Source organism: Gossypium arboreum, chromosome 4, assembly GCF_025698485.1.
Source record: "Gossypium arboreum isolate Shixiya-1 chromosome 4, ASM2569848v2, whole genome shotgun sequence".
NCBI classification, from domain to species: Eukaryota; Viridiplantae; Streptophyta; class Magnoliopsida; order Malvales; family Malvaceae; genus Gossypium; species Gossypium arboreum.
Genome location: NC_069073.1, coordinates 118,860,727 through 118,888,442, shown reverse-complemented (window position 1 = coordinate 118,888,442; position 27,716 = coordinate 118,860,727). Strand labels below are relative to the sequence as shown.

General features: G+C 27.9%; 2 long non-coding RNA genes across 2 annotated transcripts; both read left to right on the top strand.

Moving 5' to 3' along the window:
* The first annotated feature begins 4,673 nt into the window (after nt 1-4,673).
* LOC128291458 (uncharacterized) lies at nt 4,674-9,511 on the top strand. The gene is made up of 3 exons (XR_008281250.1): nt 4,674-4,825; nt 7,919-7,998; nt 9,312-9,511. It is a non-coding gene; the product is annotated as an uncharacterized LOC128291458 (long non-coding RNA).
* A 7,126-nt stretch (nt 9,512-16,637) lies between these two features.
* On the top strand, nt 16,638-17,764 carry LOC108459704 (uncharacterized). Its single transcript, XR_001867401.2, has 3 exons — nt 16,638-16,976; nt 17,127-17,160; nt 17,237-17,764. It is a non-coding gene; the product is annotated as an uncharacterized LOC108459704 (long non-coding RNA).
* The last annotated feature ends 9,952 nt before the right edge of the window (nt 17,765-27,716 follow it).

Genomic DNA, 27,716 nt, shown 5'->3' with positions numbered 1-27,716 from the left:
AGCCACTTTCCCACTTGCCCCATTTTCCTCCCATTTTTGATATACATTGTCGGCCACTATCACCTACAAAAGAAATAGAAAAAGAAATAATAGAAAATTATGTAAAAGATGGTTATAAAAAGCCATTCAAAAATCATGTAAAAGAGGGTGAATTTTGATCAATACAAAGAATTTATCTTCATTTTTGCATCAATATTAGCAGATTAAAACCGAAAAAGAAAGTGGATAGCGTCGAATACAAACCAAAAATCTCAGAAATCGAAAGCTAAAAAATACCTAAAGGTGATTTTATCTTCTTTATTATTTTACTCTTATTTTTATTTTTATTTTATTTTTTCCCCTTTTTCGAATCTATTAATCTATATATATACATCATAATAAAAAAATATAATAAAAATATATACAAAACAAATATTAAAAAAAATTACCTTTTAACCATCACAAGACCTGACGACGGACGGCCGACAGTCGGACGGTGATCAGCCTTGTGGCCGGAAATCACCTCACCCCTCTCCTTCTCTCTCTTTTTTTGCTTTTCAAGTGTAAGAATGAATTTTTTTTGAAGAAAAAAGGGCATTTTATAGCCCCCCAAAACGACGTCATTTTGGGGTTGGCCATTAAATCCCAAAACGACGTTGTTTTGACTTGGACCAGTTCAACCCGACCTGACCCACCTAGGATCCGCGTGTTTTTTTAAGGAAGGGCTAATTGCGCTTTTAGCCCTTCCACTTTTTATTGTTTTGCAATTAAGTCATTATTCATTTTTTTAATTTGGCCCCGAAATTTATCGCGATTTTCAATTTAGTCCTCACGATGTCTGAGTTTTGATGGGAAGGAATATTTGTTGTTTTGGCCCCACTATTTCTCGCATGTTCAATATAGTCCTTTCCTTTAATTTTTATTTCAATTTTGCCCCAAATATTTTGTTTTTAGTTCAATTTAATTCTTTTTAGTTACTTTACTATTTAAATTAATTATTTTAGTATTATTATCATATTTCATTTACTTATGTAGTGTGTTAATAATTTTTATTATTTCTAATACGTATATATATATATTATATGTATTTTATATATATTATGTATATATTCTTAAATACTATTATATATACATATATATATATATATTTAAAATACCATATTGTGTATATATTATTATTACAAATTATTACTATTGCTAGTATTATTATAACTATTATTATATTAGTGTATATTTTATGTACATATGTGTATATATATATTTTTTGTACATATCATTATTTTATATTATTGTTGTAAATTTTTATGTATATATTTTTTATGCACGTTTCCTAATATTTTCTTTTATTGTAAATATTATTATTATTATTACATACTTTTATTATATGCATATATATATGTATTTTTTGTACATATTATTATTTTATATTATTATTACCAAATATATCATTTTTCCTATTTTATTATTAGTACATGATTTGTTTTTATTTTTATTTTTTTGTAAATATCATTATTATTGTTATTCTAATATTCTAGTATTCCATGGTAATATTTTTCATTAATGATATCATTTTTTTTAAGTCCTTTATCTATTTCTAATTTCTCACTTTAGGAATATTTTTCTCATGTTTTAATTAATTTCAAAAATAAGGCAATGTACCGATTTAATATTAAGCCATCGATTTCATCGCTATGTTTGGTGAAATTAAATGAAACTTGTGTTAAAAACAGGACACCCTTTCTAAAAAAACCGAAAACTAAAATTCTCATTTTTCAATTGGATCACGAGTAAATGTCAAATTGAATTCGTACTTTTGAAAATCAAGACAACACGAGTTTAATAAGATACAATTTTGGGTGTCGCGAGGGTGCTAATACCTTCCTCGCGCGTAACCGACTCCCGAACCCAACTTTACTCTGGCTTTTGACGTAGACCTAAATTCGGCCTTCATTTTTGTGCAAGAATAAGTTTTCTTTTTCTAAAAAAGGATGATTTATTAGGTGTCCTGTCACACCTAGAAAAAAGATCGGTGGCGACTCCCTTTTTTAATAAAATCGAAAGTCGATTTTTAAATTTTCAAATAATCGCCTTAATTAGTGACCGAAAGCAGAAATTTTTACGTCGCCACGAAAACTTTGTTATTAATGATTCCCTTTCTTTATCGGGATCGGAACTAAGAGAAATGGTTGGGACAACAAACATCCATCTTGTTCGTACTTTGGATACCCATATAACCATCGAAGATTGTTGAAGTGACTAATTCCTGGAAATTAAGGAGCGTTGAGAACAAAGAAATTGTTGGAGTTTACTTTTTATCTAGTACGAACACGCTTGATGGTAAGAAAAGATCTTTTGCAAGAGGGTTGGCTAGAGATTTCTTGTAAAACATTAGCCCCGCCAGTTCATAATGACAATATTTCGACCTTTTTTTAATTCCATGGATTATTCTCATTATGCACATAAAGGAGGAGCCGTATGAGGTGAAAATCTCATGTACGGTTTTGGAACGGAGAATTCTTTGAATCGAATGACGATCGTAACGGATGTCGGCTCAATCCGAAGGAAATTATGCGAGGCCTTACTGAATTATTATGAAGCTATGCGACTAGAAATTGATCCCTATGATCGAAGTTATATACTATATAACATAGGCCTTATCCACACAAGTAATGGAGAGCATACAAAAGCTTTAGAATATTATTTTCGAGCACTAGAACGAAACCCGTTCTTACCACAAGCTTTTAATAATATGGTCGTGATCGTCATTACGCATGCGACTATCTCCACTATAGAAATAAAAAAGGAAAGAAAGAGCAAATACGCTAGTAAATAAATACGCTAGTAAATAAACACGCTAGTAAATAAAATACTAGAAAAAATAGGCTTTCTACATATTGCATCGTCCAAAAATGATTTTTATCACCTGTAACAAAAAAGAAACTTCATAGAAGTCGAAATATGAAGAAATATATATGCCTAGATACTTTATTCTATGGATAAAGATCTAATTGATAGAGGAAGCACCGTAAAGATCAATTAGCGAGGTTTTAAACCGATACAATAAATAAGAACTGCTTATTTATGTCATGATAAGAGATAAAATTAGGAATCGACTTATGTAATAGAGCCGATCCCCAAGTTATTGAGCAATGTGTAGCATCGATCCCAAAGACAAGAAGTCTTTTTATGAGGAAGAAGTCTTTTCAAGGATTCTATATAAATTTCTATATGATATGAAACCGAGATAGTTACCTTTCAGAAAAATCTAACGGACGACGACCCAAAATGCCTATGCTTTATTTTTACGAAGGTGGGAGAAAAGATAAAACTTATTATTAATTTAATCCAAATTAGAGTTTGAAACTCATGTAATTAACCCTTTTGGTTAACCCGAGACAAATCAATAGATCTATGAGAAATCTCATTCAATTGGATATATGGTAGGGTAAAAATGGGATACCAAAAGAATTGATCACGAGCCGTATGAGGTAGGAAACTCTCAAGTACGGTTCTAAGGAAGGAATTGAATCGCCTATTTCGACCGGGAGAACAGGCCATTCGACGGGGATTCGAAATAGCGGAGGCTTGGTTCGATCAAGCCGCTAAGTATTGAAACAAAGCTATAGCGCTTACTCCTCGGTAATTATATTGAAGCGCAGAATTGGTTAAAGATCACGCGTTTGAATAAGAACAAGAGCTCTCTGTTTATTTATTATTATTTTAGTTTTAGGATTCAAATTGAATTAGAAATTAGAGAATTCTATTTAATTCTATTTCTATTTAATTTCTATTAAATCCATTTATTTAATATTTAATTTAATTAAATAAATTACGGTACTATTTAAATTATTAAATTCGATTTTCTAGTCAATTTGAATATTTAAATTAAATAGTAAAAAATATTAATTTAATTGGAATTGTTAATTGTGTAATGGTTTGGTTTTGTTGGACCCATGGGTCAAATAAAACGGAGCATTTCTCTCTTTGGGAAAAACCAATCAAAGAATTTTATTATATCCTTTCTCAAATCGTTCTATTAATAATAAATTAATATATCCTAACCATAGTTAAGCATTAAATTAATTAAAATAAATATATTAATAATAAAAGAATGGGAGAAATTACAGGAATATGAACTGGGGACTAGTAAAATTACAAGAAAAGAGAAATTCATTGAGCAGCAACTCAAACTCCACCAGTGTAAAAAATAAGTCCAAACCAGAAAGCAACCCAAGAGAAGATGATTGGTTCAAGCAAGTTCTGTAACGACCCGAACTTTAAGGTTTTTAGAAAAGTGTATTTTCGGGTCACCGTTTCTGAAAAATGGATTAGAAAATATTTTTTAAAAAAAAGTAAAAATATTTATGAAGTTAAGTAAGTGATTAATTAAAGTTTAATTAAATAAATTTAGCTTAATTAAGGATAATTGGATAAAAGATTAAATTGAATATAATGTGAAAGTTTAGTTTTAAAGTAATAGAAAATAAAAGGATCAAAATGGCAATTAAGCCATACCCATGAAATGAGGCGGTGAATGGAAGAAAATCAAGATTTTTCTTGAATTATGTATATTATTAAATTATTAAATATATATGTATATATATTAAAAAAAGAAGAAAAACAAGTGTATAAAAATAATTGGTACAAGTGTTAAATAAATATTTGTTATTAAATAGATTTTTATTATAGTTATTATTGTCATTATATATATATAAAAGAAACAAAAGAAAGAAACAAAAGAATAAAAGGAGGAAAGAAACAGAATAGCAGGGGACGAAACAGAGAAGGGAGAAAGGAAGAAAAGAAAAAGGGAAAAATAAGGTTTTAAAGGTTCCAAGTTAATTTGGTAAGTCAATTTAGCCCCTGTATGGCCCAAATTTTGCCCGGGGTCCAATACCAAACCCAAAACTTAGCCCAAAACACTAACCCAACTCAAAAAAAAAAATCAAAAAAAAAAAAGAAAAAAAACCTAATCTCACCTACTCCACACCATAATTAGCCACCCACCCCCATTTTGCTCCATTTGCCTACAAAAGAAAAGGCAAATAAATTAAAAAAAAAAAAAGAAGAACAAGTGGTAAAAGCTTATAAAAAGCCACAATCTCAATGTAAAAAAAGAAGGGGAGGGGGAGAGAGGAATTGATTGTATTTTGGAGAGAAGAAATTTTTGAGATTCAAGAAGAGATTTTTTTGAGATTCAAGAAGGATTTTTCTTTTTTGAGATTCAAGAACAAAAATCGAGATATCAATAGCAATCAAAAGGTTCAAAGGGTTTCATTATATTCACTCCAATCGTAGTAAGAAATAAGAGATAGAATCAAAACTGCGCGTTTTGGGTCAAAGGGCTATTGTCCGTTTTAGTCCTTCCCGGTTATTTGCATGTGCGAATTAATCCCCTCTTCTTTTATTTATTACGGATTTGCCCCAAAATATTGCTCTCAGATTCGATTATGTCCTTCCTATTATTTTTTATTTGTTTCAGTTTACCTTATTTATATTATTATGTTTGCATTTATCTCTTATTTCATTCTAATACTAATATTATTAGCACTTCTATTGTTTTTACTATTAATTAATGTATGTTTATTATATATGTACGTATGTACATTTCTATATATATAAGTATTATTTTTATTACGTCATTTTAATATTACTATTATATCATATTTACTTTCGCATTTTAATATTATTATTATTATTATTATTATTATTATTATTAGTGTATATTTTTATGTACATATATGTATGTATATACTTTTATATATAGTATTGTTTTTAAATTTAATATTTTATTTGCTCTTTGTATTTCTATATTATTATTATTATTATTATTATTATTATATGGTAGTGTGTATTTGCATTATATGTATATATATATTGATATATAGTATTATTTTTGTTTACTTTATTTTAATATTATTATTACCTTCATTCCATTATTATTATTACTATTATTATATTTTACTATCATTATTTTTCATAATGTATATATGCTCTTGTTTATATTATTATTACTATAACTACTATATTTTTTTACTACATCTATTATGTATTACTAATATATTATTACTACTATTGTTACTGTTATTATCATCACTTGTTATTCTCATCACTATTATTATAATTTATTATTGTTACTTATTATTTTACTATTATTATCTAATATATCATCATTATCATTATTTTCATTATAACTTAATAGATCATTATTATTATTATTATTATTATTATTATTATTATTATTATTAGCACTACTTTTATTACTATTATTTAATATATTATTTTTACTATTATCGTCATATTGTTACTATTACTATTATATTATTATGTTATTATATCTTTTACTATTATTATTGTTGTATTTTTCTATTATTGTTATTATATTTTCCTTTATTTTGTATTTACTTATACATTATTATTTTATATTAACTAATTTGATAACTGTATATTTTTTAGCATATTTATTTTATTTACATATCATTACTTTTATAATTATTTCATCATCTATTCTATTTATAGTTTTTTTAAATAATTTCAAACATTTAGCTTATTCATTATTTCCTTTCTTATTATTTATTCGACTCATTTATCTTACCTTCGTATTTATCGTTAGTATTCATATTTGTGTTTATGTTTATCCTGTTATGGTTATCAATTTTTATTTGTTATGCATTCTTTATTATCTCGTTTCATTACTTAATTTAGGTTTTATCCAACCCGATAGTGATTCTTTCACTAAAGTAAATATTTCGTATTTGGTAATCCGAGACAATCGTTCCCTAACTTACTGGATTTTGATTTTTTTTCTCTCACGTTTAATCTAAATAACGGCATATTCTTTTAAATCATAATACGAGTGTTAAATAAAATACTTACTCTCGATATTTGAGGTGTTGTGTCATAACTCACTGGATATGACATCTTATTACCTCGAGATAAGATTTTTTTTTGCAAATAAGGTGATGCTTGGTGTTTGGAAATTTCGAGAAAGTAGTGCCCTAACTTATTGTGTTGCCACTTTTCTCGTTGAATTCAAATAATTAAGCACCCTTCTAAGTTTTTTAAAGGTTTTCTAAATGCAAGCTAGTATCTTGGAATTTCAAAGCAATATGTCCTAACTTATTGGATATAGCGTTTTGTTGCTTGAGATAGGAATTTCAAAAATGGGATAACTTAATGTTAATACTTTGACGCTAGTGAATCCCAATTTTCAAAGTTAAAATATTTTAAAGAGGACTACATCTTAAATTTTTTTCTTTCGACATTAAAGACATTTGATAATCAATTAGGTACCAATTTTTGGGCGTTACTGAGGTGCTAATCCTTCCTCGACGTAACCGACTCGAACCCGTTCTTTTACTTCGTGGACCAAAACTAATGATTTTAAAACAAAATGTTTTAAAGGTGATCCAATCACACCTAAAAAGATTGGTGGCGACTCCCGTTTTCATTTTTAAAATCGATTCCCATTTTCCAAAGCTCGATTTGAAAATGGTTTCGACAGCCCCTTTTCTTATTATTTTTGAGTTTTTGGAATCCTAGAGATAAATACGTACTTGTTTTAAGTAGAAATTTTGAAAGTCATTAGATTTCTAAGTATGGTTCATGTTGAATAAAATGATGGAATTGGGGGTTTATTTGATAGAAATTTTGATTGGAATTGAATAAAGGATTGAATCGTAAACTAAGCTATAAGTTTTGAGTTTTAGGGATTAAATGGAAATAAATTCGAAATTATGAAAATATGCTGGAAATTTAATAGTTAAGTATGAGTTTGGACAAAATTTGAATAGAAATGAAGTATGAATTGAGATAGAAAAAAGTAAGTGAATCTAGTTAAGATTAAATAGAAATTAAAGTAGAAATTGAATAAAAATTGTATTAATTAGATATAAATTAGTAGTGAATTAACGAATATGAATTGTTTTAATTCCTGTAGCTAATGTTGTCTCGGGAAACCTCGGCTAAGCAAGGAAAAAAAAATGGCAAAGACAAAGGAAGTTAGCTCGAGAAAATACGGTTTGTATTTCTATAATCCGAACTTAATTATTAATTGTTATATTTTTTTTATTTAATGCATTTAATAAATGTTGAAGTGAGAATTGTTGTGTTTATAATGGAAATGGATTAATTTGGTATGTGATGAATTTATATTGATTAAATTAAATTGAATTATATATTATAAATATATATATATGTGTGTGTGTGTGTGTGTGTGAATGAGATATTATGCAATTATGATAATTGAATTTTGGATAAGTATTATGATAAATAATTAAGATGGGAATTATTTGTATTGTGTCTTTATAATTGAAATGAATTGATTTAGTGTGTGATAAATTTATATTGAATTGATTTATGAATATCTGTTTTATTGAATTTATATTGATTGAAATTATTTTGATTGAATTTATATTGATTGAATTATATAATATATATGATTTATGTAGAAATTTGAATATTGAATGAATGTTATATTGAAAAATATATTGATTGGAAATATGAGGAAATTGGTATGAATATATGAGATTGTGATATTTGAATATTTGATATTGAAAATGAATTGAATTGTATTGAATTACGAATTAATGTGAATAATTAAAATATATTGTTGAATTGAATGAAATTGTATGAATTGTGAAAATGGATAAATATATGTAATTATCTGAATGAGATATTGATGAAAGAATTATTAAATTGAGAAAGTGAATGAAATACCCTATTAACTAGTCGGGCTAAGTCGGATATAATTGGCATGCCATAGGATCCGAAAGTGTACGGATTTGCCACCTTTACCGATTAGGCACTTTATGTGTCGATTTCAGGCACCTCGTGTGTCGTATCAGGCACCTCGTGTGTCGTTTTAGGCACTTTATGTGTCGATATCTGATCAGGTACTATGTACCGTTTTAGGCACAATGTGTCGTACTGGTGTGTTTGGGTTGGAATCCGTGTATCCGTCAAAGTCCGGGTTTGTTAATAGGGGTAAATAAGTGAAAAGATAAATTGAGTGAATTTGATTGATGTTAGAATGAATTAAAATGGTATATTATTAAGAAGTAAAGTGTGAATACAAGTGAATTGTAAATATATTGAAAGAATTTATACAGTAAGAAAATGAAAAGAATTGAGCAAATATGTTGTTGTGTTTGTTATATGGCTTGTATAGAATTTTTATGGTAAGCAAATGAAACTTATCTATAAAATAAATAAATGAATGGTTATATTTATTATTGTGATTTTAAGTTTAATTGTTATATTATCAAGTGTTCGGATTATAGAAATACCACTGAGTATACCATACTCAACGTACGGTTTGTTTCCGTACGCAGGTTTAGTAAAGATAGAACGTTGAATCAGCATCCCAGTCCGATCCCGAATTCATTAAGATAAAGTGTGTTAATTATTGGTAATGGCATGTACTTAGGATGTCTTATGTGTATGTCATTTTGAAATTTTAAATGTAAGGATGAAATAAATAAATTTAGATTTGGCTATGGTATAATATAGGATTTGACTAATTTGGTATGAATTTGAATTTTTGTGAGACAATGTCAGATTGATTTTGGAATTCCCTATTCTGAATTGGGAAAATCATTAAAAATTATATAAAAATAATTACAGGCTATAATTTATATGCTTAGAATCTTCAATGAGTCTATTTTCAAGAGAAATAAACGGGAACATCATCCAAGTCCTGTGCTATGAGATAATTAAATTTTAGTAAAGAAAGATCGAAACTGTCAAACAGCAGATCAGGGGTAACTTTGAGGAATAAACTGTACTAATTGGCTAAACCAAAAATTCTGAAAATTTTATGGTAGAAAGGTATATGAGTCTAGTTTTAAGAAAAATTAACGGAACTTAATTTGGAGTTTTGTAGCTCTAGATATAAATATTTTAGTGACTGTTATTCAAGAAGACAGTTTTGACATGAACATAAGAAAGTAAATGAAATTGTGTGTAATTATTCTGTAAACTCCGGTAATGCTCCATAACTCTCTTCCGGGACGGTTTGGGGTTAGGGGGTGTTACAAATTCAATTTGACACCAATAGCTACAATACGTATATATTTCTAATTTTAAAATTTTATGATATCTTATTCAAATTTTAAAGTGAGTGATAGCGAAAAAATATTTTTTAAGGAATACTAATATTTTTTATATGATAAAATTTAAAAACATAAAGTATTTTTTAAACAAATACTTATGTTTTCTAGTTATTTATAAATTAACTAGTAAATAATCAAATATATTCACTTTTATTATTATTGTTTTAATAATATATATATTAAAATTTTAACAAACGTACCTTTTTTTTCCCTCACTCAACTTCTTCATCTATACAAGGGACCAAGCCCCACCCATATATATAATAATTTTTTTTAAAAATAAAATAATAAAAGAGTCAAAATAATAAAAATATATTTAATATATTTTTTTAAATTTATATTTATATTTAAATTTATTAATAGTCACATCAACGACATAATGTGACAAGTTATAATAAATATATATATATTTTTAATTTAAACTTTAAAATTTTAATACATATATCTAATGTTAAAAAAGAATTTAAAAATAATATTTAAAATTGTAAAAATATATTATAAAACATTTTAAATATACATTACAAAATTTTAAAATTAATAATAAAATAAATAAACAAAATAAAATAAGAAAAAACATAAAATTTCAAAAAGTAAAAAAAAGGAAAAGACAAAATTTAAAAAATATTTAAAATATTATGATTTCTTATATTATTAAAAATTATAATTTTTAAATGTATTTAAAATTGTATTTAAAATTTAAAAAATAATCTCAAAATACATATCTAAAATTTACAAATATATATATTAATAAAATATTTCAAAATTTTTAAAGTTAATAATAATAATTAAACATAAAAGAAAAACAAAAAATAACAAGAGTAAAAATATATATATATATATATTTAATATTTATAAAATAATATTTAATATATTTTTTAAAATTTATATTTATATTTAAATTTATTAATAATCACATCACTGAAATGATGTGACTAGTTCTAATAAATATATATATTTTAATTTAAACTTTAAACTTTAAATATAAATATCTAATGATAAAAAGAATTTAAAAATAATATTTAAAATTGTATGTAAAATTAATAAAATATTAAACATACATTTCAAATATTATAAAACTAATAATTTCAAACCTAATTTGAAAAATACATTTTTAAAATTTATAAAAATTAATTTCACAAATATATATATAAAATTAAAAATATTTTTAAAAAAATTATAAAATATTTTAAATATATATTACAAATTTTTAAAATTAATAATATAAATTAAATAAACAAAATAAATTAAGAAAATAATATAAAACTTAAAAAGAAAAAATCTAAGAAAGAGACAAAATATAAGAAAAAGTAAAAAGCAAAAAAAGTAAAAAAATATAAGAACCTGACAAATCAGAAAAGTGGTGGCGCCATTTAGAATGGCTCCACCTAAAAATGGAAATTTTTTTTAAGTCCCCCGTTTTTCCAAATTTTTTACTATTTCCTTAGTATTTTATACTGGTGGAGCTATTCAACATGGCTCCACCAAAAAATAATTTTTTAATACCCCTGGCTGACGTGGCAAAGTGGTGGCGCCATATCATATGGCTCCACCACTTTTTACTGTAGAAAATGAGTTATTTTTATACATAATTAAAAGAGTGGATTATTTTGATAATTAATTTATTTTTTAGGGTTATTTTTATAAAAAAACCTAAATTTTCAGGTGGAGAACTTGGTGGAAAGTAGAGGCGGATAGTTATGGTGGCTTAGGCGCAAGCCCAAACTTTGAGAAATTTTTATTTCTCCCTTAAAGTTTTTAGAAAATTTTATTGAAGCCTAAAATTTTTTGGAAAATTCATTTCTCTCTTGAATTTTTTAAAATTTTAATTAAACCCTTTTAAAATTTTTGAAAATTTTCATTAATCTCACAAATATTTTAAAATTTTAATTAGAGTCCTAAATTTTTAAAAAATTCTCCTAAACTGTTAAAAGTTTTAAAAATTTTACAGAATCTTTAAAATTTAATTCTAAAAATCTAAACCTTAAACACATATAAATGTGAAGCTGCTAAAATATGAGTAATATAACTTAAATCATTCAAATGATTTGTCTCTTTTTAGATTATCATCGTCACAGGATGCTTCAAGTATAGGTTGATGTTTCATTATGAATTTAAAAAGCCATTATGAAATGAAAAGGTTATATTCATTAAATAGTATTGTGCCTTACTAGAATTTATTTTATCTAAATTGCAATTATCACGAGACATGAATATCACGTGCAAGCACAATCGACTTACCATGCAGCATGAATTTCAGAATCTAAGTGCTTGTCAACAAAAAAAAGAACCCCATGTACGACAAATATCCACGATATTACAATCGATTTGGGGTCAGATGTTGGATTTGATGACATTAATTTATATATGAATAAGTCAGTTGATATGGTTGATTGAATGTTAATATAATAATATTATAGGAAAAGTATTATAAATGTTTTTTATTAAGAGTTGAATTTTATTTTATTCTTTAGATGTGATAATGTTATTTTTGTAGAAATAATTTTGATCAGAGAAATTCTTAATAGTCATTTCATAAAATTACGAGCTATTCAGAAGTTGATATAAAAAAATTGGATGATTCATATCTATTATATTTCTAAAATTCATAACACAGTTACGATTTCATGGTCAAACAAGCTACTACATGTTTCATAGGTAACTAGGTGTGTGAGGGAGCTAGTTCAAAATGAAATTATGGGTTTTTAATTTCCTTGTTACTTTTGTAATTGTTTAATGCTATTTTATTTACTAAAAAAAAATTTGTCCTATTTACTTAAAAAATAAATAAATTAATTTTTATATGATAAATTCAAAAGTAAATTGGTCATTTTTTTTAAAAAATTCATCTATCTTTATTATTAAGAATTGGCGTGACTTGTAAAATAATCAAATAGTTATATGTGACGTGCCATTTGTATTTCATGCTGACGTCCAATAACTAATTTTTAATAGAATGACTAATTTATTTTTTAATTTAATGTACATGAATTAACTTACCCGTTTTTTTAAATTAAGAGAGCTAAAGATAATGACTTTTACTAAAAAACTTTCACGATACTTTAAATAATATTATATTTAGAGACAAACATATTAAATTTATGCGCAAATCATTCATTGTCGGCAACTGTACTATTTCAATATACTATTCTAATTTCTAAATAAATATAGAAATTACACATATATAGCTTTCTCTCGATAATTAGTGTCATGACCCCACTACAATCGTCCACAAATCTTATTCATTTCATCCTTATTATTCTTTTAGGCTTTGACACAAGATAGAGAATAGATAGGAATAGTTCATGAACTAGATCTAATTAGTGTAAGGGATTCCCTTGTGACAATAACGTAGACTTCTGGTCTACGTGAATTTGATAAGTGCTAAAAGTAACATATTTTAATCTAATTCTTAATGTATTTTTAAGTGATTATTCAATGTTAATTGTGAGTCTTATACTCTTAATCTTTTAAATTCATGTTTTAATATTTAATAAAGCATTTGAGAGAAAAAAGAACGAAAAATGAGCGAAAATCGGAGCACCGAAGCAAGCTGTAAGAGCCTCACAAGCTGAACCATTCCATATAGCCAGACCACACAGCCGTATGATCTACACAAGCGTGTGTAAGCCATGTCGATGTCATAGAATTACGCATCGAATTGTGAAAAATCACAATTTTTAGGTTTTTCGGGCATTCTAATACGTATTGATGACAAAAAATAAGATGATGGGAGTGAGCCGCCATAGAATACTTAAGAAAACAACTCAAAAAACACCATTGGAGCCGACTCTAAAGTAGATTTCTGTCAAGATTGAAGATTCCCAGTTGATTTTTTAGGAAGTTATCATGAGTTTCTTTATTTCTTTCAGTTATACTGACTCTTGGATGTTTCTATTTTCAAGTATGAATTAATTTTCTAAATACCTAGGGAGATGAACCCTATAATGATTTATGCCATTTAATTTTTATTTTATCCAATGAATATTTAATTCTTATTCTTGATTATGTGTGCTTAATTCTTGGTTTGCTATTTCTAGATTATTGATCTATGTTTTATGTGCTTAAATACAAGGTTGAATAGACCATGTTTAAGAGTAGATCTTATGTAATCGAGTGGAGTTGCATGCAACCCTAAAAATAGGATGACATAAATTTACCAGATCAGAGTCAAATCTAACAGAGGAATCCAAAGCACGAATTAATACGATAATAGGGGTTTTAATTAGAAAGAAATTTCAATTAATCAACCTAGAGTCAGTTGATCTTATGCTCAAAAGAGATATTAGCATAATCTATGGATTTCTACAAATCAAGATACTAAGTAAAGAAATTACATAATTTAGATTGATAGTGATAGATGAAATCTAGGCGGATTCTTTCTTGGGTATTGTTTCGCTTCTTGATTGTTAATCGGTTCTTTTCATAATTTGTTCTTTGTCGTGTTCGTTAGTTAATTAATTTAATTAATTTTATTTTTTAATCAATCACTCGAATTATTAGGTTAAATAATAGAAAGATTATAATTACTAGTATTCATAGTCTTCGTGGGAACGATATCTTTACTTTCCGTAGCTATACTATTAATTGATAGATACACTTAACTTAGTCAAATTTTTAATTAGTTCCATGTACATCAGAATTTATCAGATTACTTACTCAAATTCTTTGAAGCGTTTTTTATTTTTATTTTTATTTTTTAAAAGTCAAAATTTAATGAAAAAAAATATGTCGAAACCATTTTTTTATATTGAAAAACAGGATCGACTTTTAAAACGAAGATGGAGTCGCCACCAATCCTTTTTGTTTAAGTGTGATCGGATCACCTAATAAAATATTTTGTTTTATTTAAATATTGATTTTGGTCTACGAAATTCAAGAAAGCGAGTTCGGGAGTCGATTACGTGCGAGGAAAGATTAGCACTCTCGCAGCGCCCAAAATTGGTATCTTATTGATTAATTAATGTCCTAATGTCGAAAATTTGAAAAGATTTTAAAATACAATCCCTTTGAAAAACGTTTGGACAACTCGAGTTGGAATTTAAAATTCACTCGTCCTAAAGGAATAAAACACCACATCCAGTATGTTAGGATATGACATTTTAAACCCTTAAAACCGAGATCATCTCATGATTTCCAAAACATGCTATTAAAAGGATATTTGGTTATTTGGTCAAACGAAAACTCGAAACCCAGCACGTTAGGGCATGATTTCCCAAATTTTCAAACACAAAATATTGCCTTATTTTGAAAAGCTTTCAAATAAGCGATTATAAAACCGGCTCAAAATACATTTTATTTGGTTTATTTGGAATAAAAATGAGACGACCAATATCAATCAAAACGTTGAAATTTGAATCACGATGCAATAATGTAAAAAAAGCAAAGTTACAAACATGGAACAATATACATAGATAAAATATTATACAAATGAATGACCATAATATGAAATTTGAAAGGAACGAATTTGAGTACATACAATGGCGACACATCATACACTATAAAATACTGACATTAATATTCGAAGGCTAATGAATTAAAAGCAAATTTTTAAAGAAATACCAAGCAAATTAACACAAATAACATGTAACAATCTTTAAAACAAATAAACAAATGAATGATATAAAAGAAATGCAATTTGGAATCATCAATATGCAAACAAACAATTATATATATAAAAATCTTGAAGTAAGTAATATACATGAAAGTTTGAAATAGATCAAAAAAAAATAAAATGAAAATAAATAATATATGAAATAGTAATGTATAAATGAAATTTTAAAATAAATAATATATAAAAAAATTAAAGTAAGTGATATACAAAATAATATATGTCAATCTAAATAAATAATATACATGAAATGAAAAAACTTAATATAAATAATGTATATATAAAATAATAATAATATAAATAATGTATATGTAAAAATAATAATAATATAGGAAAGTGTTTGAAATAAACAAATATATATATATATATATATATATATATATATATTAAAATAGGGTCTTTAAAGAAATAAATTATATATAGATAGATTTAAAAAGAAAATATATAAACACATTTAAAGGAATTTTAACATAATCCACTTGAATAATATGAAATTAAGAATGAAAGTAATACAATAAGTAAAGTACTAAATAAAATATTAAATAAATAGTTTTTAAAAAATAAAAAAATAAAAGAAATTGAAGTTGTAACAGGTTAAGGATTAAATCGTAATTGGAAATAAATATAGGGTACAAATTATAAAATACAAAAATTGACGAAACATAATAAGGATCCAAATGAATGCGCGCGAAAATGAGAGGGACTGAATGGGAAAATATCCCAAGCCCTCAAAACGCATAGTTCTAGTGCGGACCCAAATAAATCACTGGTAAAATCATGGGGAAAAATTAAAAAATAAAAATAAATCAATTTGAAAGACCAAGAAAGGAGGAAGGATCTAATGCGCAAATTTCCTGTTAATGGAAAACACGCGGATCCTCCCTGGGTAGGGTCAACGTGCGGATCCAGGGCCTTAAAACGGCACCATTTCGTATCCGGGGCATAAAGCCCAAAATCGTACTGTTTTAGTACCAGTATTTAAACCAAATTTTAGTTTTTTATTTTTTTTTTTCAACACTTCTAAAAAAAACAAGGAAAGAAAACTCCCAAACTCCCTCAAACTCTTGACTTTTGGCCAAGGAGCCGCCGATGAGCCTCCGCCGTGGCTCCGCTGTAGGTGGTGGTCGGAGGCGCACAAATCTCGGCCTTTTCAACCCTTTTCGAAGCTGATCGCCTATAGAACGTGGATTTGAGACCAGAATCCCCGAAAGACGGACCAAACTCGGTGAAGAGCAAGGAGAAACATTTCGTTTCCCTCCCTCTCCGGCGTAGTGCAGGTAAAAAAAAAATCCTTTCCTTTTTTATTTTCGTGTAAAAAACTTCAGAAACAACAAAAAAAATGGAGAAATACGAAGCAAAAATCACCTTTAAAAATGACGATTTTGATATTTTGTATTGATATTGATTGTGTTTGTCCTCGTCTACAGTATACCATCGGCTTCCTTTTTTAGCCGAATAAAGGTAAAATATAAATACAAATTTGCTTTATTTTTCTGCTATTGCTTTGCTGTATTCTGTTATTCTTCTCTTCTCGCAGGTTCGACTGACTCGGATATGGCCGTACAGAGATGCACGTGGTGGCGCGCGTGGAGATTTTTAAATTTTTTAAAAATTTTAAATCAGTAAAAGTATAATTACAATTTGGCCCCTCTAAAATTATAAAAATTTAATTTAATCCTTTATAAATAATAAAGATATAGACTATAAAAAATTAAAATTTCATTCGGCCCCCCAAAATATTGTTCTGACTTCGCCTCTGGTATGAAGCATGTAAGTCTTTTGTTAAGTTTTACGTTGACTTTGGAAAATGATGTTTTTGCATCAAATTCACATTTAAAGCGTTGTTAAGTTGATGTATTTGTTGCCGGTTGAATTTTAGTTCGATTGACATCGATATTATTATCAGTGCAGGAGAGTGTAGGTTCGAATATGCTGAAGCACATTATCTTCTTATTTGAGGGTTGGAGTGAAGCTTTAGGTAGTTCTAATCATTGTATTAAAAAGAACAAATATGTTAATAATCTATAATTAGATTAATGTTGAAAAAAAAAGTTTTACGTCTTTATTTGAGGCAAGTTTTGATTTTGTTATATGGTGTTTATATATATATATATATATATATATATATATATATATATATATATATTGGGTAAAGTTTTATAAATTTATATAATTAATATTTACACGTTAATAATTTATTTTACATAAATCTTGACATTGTTTTTATTCAATTTATTTTTGTTATATAACATATTTTAATATTTTCAATATCGGTTTTATCATGTTTCAATTTATTCCATAATTTGTATAGTTTTATCATAATTCTAATTGATACCTAAATTATTTTATTTAGGAATTAAATTATTAAATTAATTATATATTAATATAAATATTATGTTGAACTAAAATTTTAATCTGACATCAACTAAGCTTGTAGTATTGCAAAGCACTTCCGATAAAATCAAGTCCACCCTTAAAAAAAATATATGTGCTTTTACGAAGCATAGGGAGCAGGATAAGGGATGAGGTTGTATAATGACAGGGGTGGCAGGAAGGGTGTAAGCACGCCCCTGGTCCCCAAAAAATTGGAAAATTGCATCTTTTACCTTTTGAAATATAGAAATTATAATTAATGATGGTAAAATTATACTTTTATCTCCTAAAAATGATAACATTTTAATTTAGTTCTTTAAAAAATTATAAAGCTATTAGCTAATACAATGATAAGATTGTGTTTAAATTTTATATCTTAATTCTAGTATCCAAAAAATTTTCTGGCTTCACGTGTATAATGAATAATGAAGATAACGGATGGATAATAGACATAGATTTAAAGGATTAGATGAATGAATCAATTGAATTATGACCCAATCCTTCAAGAATAGGATTTTTTTTAATTTTATTTTGGTATAATTTTAAATTTTCTTCTTGACATTTACTCATTTTATCATTTCAGCCTACATTCTTTTTTTAGGTCACTTTGGCTCTTAACCTGTAAAATTTTGTTAACTTGTTTTATTTCGAATAAAAAACTAACTAAACTGTTAAAAAAAATTTTGCTCAGTCAATTTGCATATTTGAAACTAGAAAGTTGATGGGAAAAACCAACGACCTTTCTAGTCAAAATTACAAAACACCTGAATAGACAAAGAATAAAAACATTCGTCAATCGACCTAACTCTTAATGACTAATTAAACATATATCACCACCAAACTTTAAATAGATCTAATCTTCTCGCCCTAACATTGGCCAAAATTGCAGCCATACTATTACTTTGCGTCTTAACCACTGAGAATGTAGCATTGACAAGCTGATTAATACTCCTATCAACATCGAAAAAAAGGTTCCGCAACAAGCACGATCTAACATCCCTATTCAACAACCACTTCAAAACCACATCTAAACTAAATTCAAATAAGAGGAGTTTTCACATGCCACCCAATTCCAATGTACATATCCAAGGCACTTTTAATAGCCCATACCTCAGATGTTTCAGACTCACTAGTTGTTATCGCTGTTCCAGCTTCGTCCTCCTTCGCTGCACCTATCACGTTGAATTTCGCCCATCTGGACGGAGTTGGAGTCCAGTGTAATACAGTCTCGTTTCTTTTATTTCTGGAGGGCGTGCATTTCGATGGGCATAACCACCATGTACTCGCCTGAATTTGAATATCTTCATGCACTGCCCTAACCCACATCAGTGATCTCATTTTGGAGTGAAATAACAATGTATCCATTGACGTCGAGGTTCTCTTGAACACAATTTCATTTCTTGCCAGCCAAACTGACCAACAAGATGCCGACACCGATATCATCCATAAGCTTTTAAGAACACCTGTCAAATTCACTTTAAAACAAAGTGAGTAAAAAATCAGCAAAACAAGCTACCGCTTCCCAATGAATATCCCACCATTTAAATATCTTTAACCAGAATCCTTCAATAAATTTACATTTGAAGAAAAGATTATCCGTTCGCTCTATCTCTCGATCACACCATGGGCATCCACTATTCATATGTTCCAGCTGCACTCCCCGACTTAAAAGAAAATCTTTAGTTGGAATACGATCAATGGCCAGCATCCACAGAAAATTTCGAACCCTTGGATGTACCTTTAGCTTACAAATTTTGTCAAAAGTGAAATTATTTTCTTCCCCCCCCCCCCCCAATCCCCATTATTTATCAATAAAGCTGATAATTTCTTCACCGAAAACAGTCCCTCATTATCATGAATCCAAAATAATCGATTGTCCATCTTGGGCACAAAAACCGTATCCCCCACCAATGACTTCAAATGATTGAGCATAATTACAGAAAAAAATCATCCCATTGGACCTCACTGAATCCAAACTTTCGAGAGAATGCTTCCACCACCTCTTTTTTCGCTTTGACAAGCCGAAACAACCTAAGAAATTCCGTCTTAAGAGGACGATTACCACACCAAATATCCTCCCAAAAGAGGACTGATTTATCGTTGCCAATCAACCAGCGAAATGAATCATTTCCAACCCATTTTGCTACATTGGCAGTTTTAGAATTCTCCACCATTCCACGACACACAATCGACATCTCTTTCGCATTAAACTTCCTAAACCTCCAATGTTGAGGGAGATCCCCATACTTAGCTTGAATGACTTTCCTCCACAAAGCATTTTTTCCGTCGCGAATCTCCAACTCCATTTAGCTATAAGAGCCCTGTTCTTGATTTTTTAAGATTCACCACTCCCACGCCCCCCTTCTCTTTCGGTAAACAAACCTGTTTCCAACTTACTCTTGCCATCTTTTTTTTACCAACCGCACCACCCCAGAGAAAATTTCTTCTAATCTTATCAATATTTTTTATCACGGTAATCGGCACTTGAAAAAGAGACATAAAGTAAATTGGAAGAGTGGATAATACCGAATTAATGAGTACAATTCTTGCAACAAATGAAAGTGATCAACACTTCCATCCGGATAATTTCTAACGAAATCTTTCCACTATCGATTACCAAGTTGCTATCGTTCTCGGATCAGCACCCAATGGGATCCCCAAATAAATGAACGGAAGATCCCCAATCTTACATCTGCATAATGCTACCATTCGAAAAAGAAACTCCTCATCCACTCCAAACTCGACTAAACATGACTTCTGGAAATTAATGCTAAGTCTAGAAAAAATCTCAAAACATCTTAAAATATATTTTATATTTCTCACATACTCCTCCTCCGCTCTCAAAAAAAGTATCGTATCATCTGCAAATTGAAAATGTGAGAATGATTGATTGGGGATATTATTTTGAATTCCACCAATGATTCCAATTTCTTCGGCTTTTACCAGCATTAGATTGAGCACTTCTGTTACCAAAATGAATAAAAATGGCTAGAGCGGATCCCCCTGTCTGAGTCCTGTGCTAATTCTAAACTCGTTGGTAGTCGAACCATTTACAAGCACAGCTATTCTAACCGTTAAAATGCAGTCCAATATCCAACCTCTCCACTTCACACCAAATCCCATTTTATATAATACTACCTCCAAAAAATCCCACCCTACACAATCGTATGCTTTCGAAAAATCTAGTTTAAAAATCAGACTACCACGCAATTCTGAATTTTTCTTGATCGAATGGATTATTTCATTTGCAATCAGAATTCCATCAAAGATTTGCCTCTCTTTTATAAATGCGCATTGAGTATCACTCACAATATCCCCTATAACTTCTCTGATCCTTCGGGACAGCACCTTTGCCACTATTTTGTTCAGAGAACCCACTAGACAGATCGATCTAAAATCTGAAATATCATTCGGATGTTCAGTTTTGGGAATAAGTGCTATGAAGGAAGAATTTATGCTTTTTTTTAGCTTCCCAGTTCTAAAGAATTCTATCATCATATTAAATAGGTCTTCTCTTACTAATTGCCAGCAACCTTTGAAAAAACACATGTTAAACCCAACCAGCCCAGGAGCTTTTAACTCATCACAACTCCATACTGCTTCCTTAATCTCCTCCAACGTAAAAGGTAACTCTAATTTCGATGTCGTTTCCTCGGATAACTTCTTGAAATTCAACTCCATATCCACATGTTAAACTGTTAATGTTTTAACAAGATTGATGTGGTAACTTGTAACATCCCTACACTTGATCCGACCTTCAAGACCCGGTATAGAACTATTATATTTGATACCAAAATACTTTGATCAATCGAGAAATGAATGAAAATATGTTTGTCACAAGAATGGTTGAATGGTCTTGTAATTTTATCAATACAAAAGATTTTTTGAAGAACATTAATGTTGATGTTATCATTAATAATTTACATCTCAAAATGCTCGTGGAACTCAATTTTTATGATTTTTAATGTTTTTATAATTAATAACATAAGAGTAAATTAAATGAAAAATATATAATCTGATTTTGATTTGAATTGCAGAGCTGTGACGGCAGAAATGGGCAGTAAAAATTCAGTTTTGAATACATTTCCTTCAATTGTGCAAGTGAGCCTTAAGCTAGAGCTGAATCAACATTTCAGGCAAATGATGGAAACTGGCAGCATTATTGTCCCACCAATGAACTTGTACTAGGTCTTATGATTGTGTACTTTTGGGGGTTTCCATAAAAATGCATTGTATGTTCTGTTACAATGGTTTATGAGTTGGGGTGTTGTCAAATTTGAATAATAAATGATTTGATTTGATGAGAAAATTGTATTGTTATGTAAAATATATTAAATTAATGAAATATTTTATATATTTATTATAACAGGTGAATCTTGATAAATATTTTTTAAATTACAACTTTTAAAACTATTTCAGCAATAATTAGAATTATTTGAATCGAATCAAAAGGATTAGTTAAATTAGTTGGGTGAAAATTGATTTATATATCAATTTTGATATGGAGGTTAAACTAATCTTTGAGCGAACTATTTAAAATCAATAAAAATTTAAAACTGAAAAAAAAACAAAGATTGAACTGATTTTATAATTTTATATTTTTAAATTTTTAAATTTTTAATTAATTATTGAATTGTTAGTCAATCTGATTGAACCAAAAATAGATGGTCTAACCTATTCGACTACCAATCAAATTATTAAAACATGGGAAGCAATTCACTTATCCTGATGCAAAATTTAAGTAGTTTTATAACCTTCTATAACATTTTATACCATTAATATTTTAATAATTCAACCATTGAATTTACCAATATATTTTTATAACTTTTAAATCGATATGATATCTCTATCATACATATCTAAAATATTGTCTATATTATTGATTATGTCTTACCTCGATTAGCATAGGTATTATTGTCAATGCAGAAGGACGTGGGTTCAAATGCGCTGAAATACATTACCCTCCTATTTATAAATTAAGAAAGAATTATATATAATTTTAAAAATTATGTCAAAAAAATAAATACTTAATTTAACTATTCATCTATTATTATATGTAAAAATTTTCACCTGCTACACCTACCATACCCCATCATTTAATAAATTGGACAAAATCTCAGACTTTATGTCCACAATAATTTAAGTCCTTGGGAAAAAGACAGATTTCAATGATTACCGTTTCTTTCAACATATAATGATTTGGATTTAGAGTGAGAAATATGTATTTTAATCCCCTGGATTTGACCCAACTATATAATTATTGCAATTGGATATTAGCATACCCAGAAATTATGGCAATTGGATATTAGCATACCCAGAAATTATGGCAATTGGATAATCAGTGTTATAGTTATACCCAGAAAATTATTTTTTGTTTTGATATTAGTTGTACTGATATCAATGTGTTTTGATGCATCAACGAATAAGATCCAAGTACAAAAGGAGGCTTATTTGTTCTCACTATTTGCACAACAGAGATTAAATTGGCGTGACAACTTGGAAAACTTTTGTATGAATCAATCAAACATGAAATCTTTACAGCAAACATTACAAATACACAACTAAAAATGATTATGAAATCGGGATTTTGTCATAGAGATTGTAGATGGTGGTTTTTTTGTTTTTTTTGTTAGACCTTGGTGGGAATAACCCCACATTTTGCCCACTACTTTTATTTTGTGTGCTAGTTGGGCATGTGATGGTGATTGTTTTTATGGGGATCATCACTATAAATGCCTCCTAAGCCTAAGATCTTTAGGAATAGGTAAATCTAAGGGGAAGATGAAAAATTGTTATTTAAGTCTTTTAAAATTTTTTAAAATTTTAAATCAGTAAATTTAAAATTTCATTTTAACTCCTAAAATTATAAAAATTAAAATTAATTATTTTAAAATTATAAAGATATACACTATTAAAAATTAAAATTTTATTTCGATCCCTCCTAAAAAATATTTCGGCTTTACCCTTGTCCCTATGCACCAAAAACATTTTCTGAAAACAATTATATCTAGTGAGGTTTTTGAGTGCTTAAAAGGCTTTGACGATTTTTGATGTTTTTTAAATTTTGTGTTTTCGTATAGTTAAATACGACGTCTTTATCTGTTGTTTGGCACACTCAATAAATGGTGCTACAGTATGAATAATAATTTCGAGAAATGTCATTCTTTGCATGAATACTTTTGGGGACAATTTTATATCGGGAACAACTATTTTTCCGAATAACCTTAGAATGTTGCAGGATTTGTAGATTGTTTCACTTTTGATATGCCTTAAAAAGCATGATTTGTGCAATGTTTATATTCATCATACAATCAATAATTATTTTATTTCAATATTTGATTAAATAGATAGATAGATAAAGAATAGGTCTTTGTCGTTGCATTGTGCATGAAGTGCTTATTTTTAAATATGGCGTGCAAGTTTTTATGTGTATGTCACAGATTAGGTCATATGGCAATATATGTATGTGTGTGTGGAGGTGTTGTGTTGTATTTCCATAGTATTGTGATGTAAATTTCTAGTTTGTTTATTTGTGATCTCGTATTTCAGCTTAATTTCATGTTATTATTGATGTGTTTCTGTTTATGCACATTTAAATTTTGACTCGAAAGTTTACTTAAAATTTTGGAGTAAAATTTATTGATAACTTTGAAAGAAAAGCTATAATTTTTGAAAATTTCTTGAATACAATCTTGAAAAATATGGACATCACATAAATAATAATAGTAATTACATGTTACTATTTATTATCATAAAGATTAGCCCAAATTAAAAGTATGAGCCAAATATGTGTAAATATTCTAATAACTAATTTCTAATTGATGATGGGCTAATTAGAAATTACAGTTGCAAAAGTTATATGTTAGGGTTATGGCCTCCAAATTACACATACATAAACATAAGTTTTAAATTTATTAATTAGGCATGTTCAAAAATAAAATTATTAATTAAGTCCTATAATTTAATTTAATAATTATTTATTTAAAATTAAAATGGCTAAGATAAAAATTTAAGATTGTTATAAAATAAAGAGAGATGGGGAGAATAAAGAACAAAGAAAATATGAAGCAACAGAGAATTTACTTTATTAATCAAATGGGTGATTACATTGCTTCATCAGAGTCTCTATTTATAGGCATAAGAAGTATAAAGTAGAAATTTAATTCTAATAACTATTAGAATTTAAAGTACATTAAAACTTTATCTTGATCATGATGAACATTCGCTTAATAAGATATTCATAACACTCCCCCTTGGATGTCTATTGATAGATAATGTGCCTCGTTAAAACCTTATCAGGAAAAGTCCTGTGGGATAAAAACCTAATGAAGGAAAAAGAGTACACGATCTATAATATGCATAATATGCTGCCTCATTAAAAACCTTATCAGGAAAACCTAATGGGACAAAACCTCGGTTAAGGGAAAAAGAGTACAACGCGTATTTACTCCCCCTCATGAAAACATAACATAATTTCTCATATTCTACGTATTCAATCTTGAATACTAGTTTTTCAAATTACTATTTGAATGTATTGCTAAGCATTTATGCCACCATTCTTTTGAAAATCATGAGTGAGGGAAAATTTTGGGGAAACATATTTTGATCTCTTCAGGAATTTCAACAATAATCATAGCAAACTTTAGTCATGATCCTTCTATAAAAATACAAATAGGTATTTTGGATCATTTTATAATCCATTTTCATCTACTATTGACTAAGTCAAATTCATATAAATGAAAAATTTCCCAAGAATTTCAATATGCTTCTAGCATTTTAAATTCTTCAAGGATTTTAATATAAACTTTACTATATAGTGATTCATAAAATGTTGTAACAATATCCATTAGACGCAAGTTAAATCATTTATGAATTGTCAATTTAATAATATATCTAAATGTTATTGCATCCACTACAAAAGAATATTATATCTTTTCATAATCAATGCCAAGACTTAGCGAAAAAATTCATATTTTTATTCCACTTTTGCAAAACTACTTTTAGTTGCACCTTTACTGGCTTTATACCTTTAGATATTTGGACTACTGGTCTAAAAACTCCACAAATTTAATTGTACTTGAGTTGCGTCTTTCTATTTTGATCAATTTATTCTATATCTATATTTCTCAATAGATTTATTCAGGATCTTCCTTTTATTTCATTATAATAATACTGCATGCAAAATCATTGTCGACCACTTTTATTATTCGGTTCCACATTTTCTTGAATTGACATAACTTATTGAGATCTCTTATTTTCATTATTTTAAAATTCAGTTTTAGGTACCTGAATCTCTTTTGAAGTTTTACTTATTAGTTATGTCTTGGGTCTCTTCTGGAGCACCCGTCTCCACTATATGACCATCTAGAATAATTTTCATATTTGGAACCGATAAATCTATTATTTATTCCAATTGATTGTCCTACTGTGACTTTGAATCAAATTAAAATATTATATGGTATATAACACTTGGTTATTCTCATTAAGTTTGTAAATACATCTAACAGTTAACTTGTAATGAGTTATCCTTATTGAAATTCTGGTTTAAATTAGTCTCCCCTTAACTCATTACAAGTTATTATTTCTCTCCCCTAATGTAGAGAAAACTATCGAATCAAAATTGTAATCACAGATAAACTTGTAATTAATATATATTCCCAACTTTCTTTCAGGATTCACTCATCTTTGTCCGTTGTGGTGGAGCAATTGAAACATATACGCACTTACAAAAATTCAAAGATGAGAAATATTTAGGTATTGATAAAAAACCAATTGTAATTGGGAGTATTTATAACTTATTGGCTTGATGCGTACAACACGTAAATCAACATAATCTCATATTGAAATAGAAAGTTTAGTTCTCATAAGTAATGGTTTAGTTATTAGTTGGAGGCATTTGATAAACAATTCAGCTAAATCATTTTGTCTGTAAACATGAGCTATAGGATGTTCAACTTTTATCCCAATTGACATGTAATAATCATTAAAAACTTGGGATGTAAATTCACCAATATTAGCAAGATGAATTGTTTTAATTGCATAATCTGAAATTAGTCATTTAAACAAGCAATCTCGCAAATGATAGGTTGCGAGTTGATAATGCATGTGATTATTTTGTAGATCCATCTACAAAAATCATATAATATCAAGACCATCCACATGGTGGATGAATGGGCCCATATTCATTTTAGAAATGCAAAACATTAAATCGTAACTTTAGCTAGTGAGTTTCTAATAATCAATTTTCATTGAGAATAAACAACAAATGAGAATTCTTTAAATTAAAGAATCTTCTAGTTTTTTTTTTAATAAATGTCCATATGAATTCTCAATTAATTTTCGCATCATATATGATCCAGGATAGTCTAATTGGTCACGTCAAGTAGTAAACGCATTTGTATTAGTAAACTTCTGGTTTACTTTAACATGTGTTTCAATTGTACTAAATTGTAACAAATTGATAATTTTATTGTCATTCTTTTTATTTTGTATCCACATTAAATACTATTGTGACATTTACTACTGGAAATGTCTAAATTACTGTGAATTTTATAATGCCACCAAGTCAATAAATATAATTTCCAAATAATTATATGCAGTATTCGCTTCAGGGAATATGCCAAAATCTTCAAATGCCCAAAAAA